This window comes from Apaloderma vittatum, unplaced genomic scaffold (assembly GCF_000703405.1).
Source record: "Apaloderma vittatum isolate BGI_N311 unplaced genomic scaffold, ASM70340v1 scaffold29400, whole genome shotgun sequence".
Taxonomy (NCBI): Eukaryota; Metazoa; Chordata; class Aves; order Trogoniformes; family Trogonidae; genus Apaloderma; species Apaloderma vittatum.
In genome coordinates this window covers 10,056-10,477 of record NW_009695516.1, presented here as the reverse complement: position 1 = coordinate 10,477, position 422 = coordinate 10,056, and positions in this window count along the sequence as shown.

Here is a 422-nt window from a genome sequence, read left to right as displayed (position 1 = left end):
AGCCCTTGCTCCCCAGCCCAGGGTTCCAGCAGGGCAGATGCCCCCTGTGTTCCCTGGAAGGGGAACATGTCAGGCTGGCGAGAGCCCTCTGGAAACCTCCACTGGCAAAATTCCTCTTACTTGGATAGAAGCTTCACTTTATTTGTGGGCCCGTTTTTTGAGGGAGATGTGCTGTTTTGGACTTGGCCTCTGCGCAACAGCCACATTTGCTTTGTTGCCAAAACTATTTATTTTTGATCGCTTTGTCTCTTTCTGGCCTTATTTTTAAACAGTTTGCCTGTAGCAGGCAGCGTTTTCAGGTTGTTCTGAAAGGCGGGGGGTGCGTGTTGGGAGGGAGTGTGTGCACGTGTGTGTGTTGGGAAGGTTTGGTCCCTTCCTGCCATTTCTAACCAAGTCCAGAGCCTGATTTAGAAACGGATCTC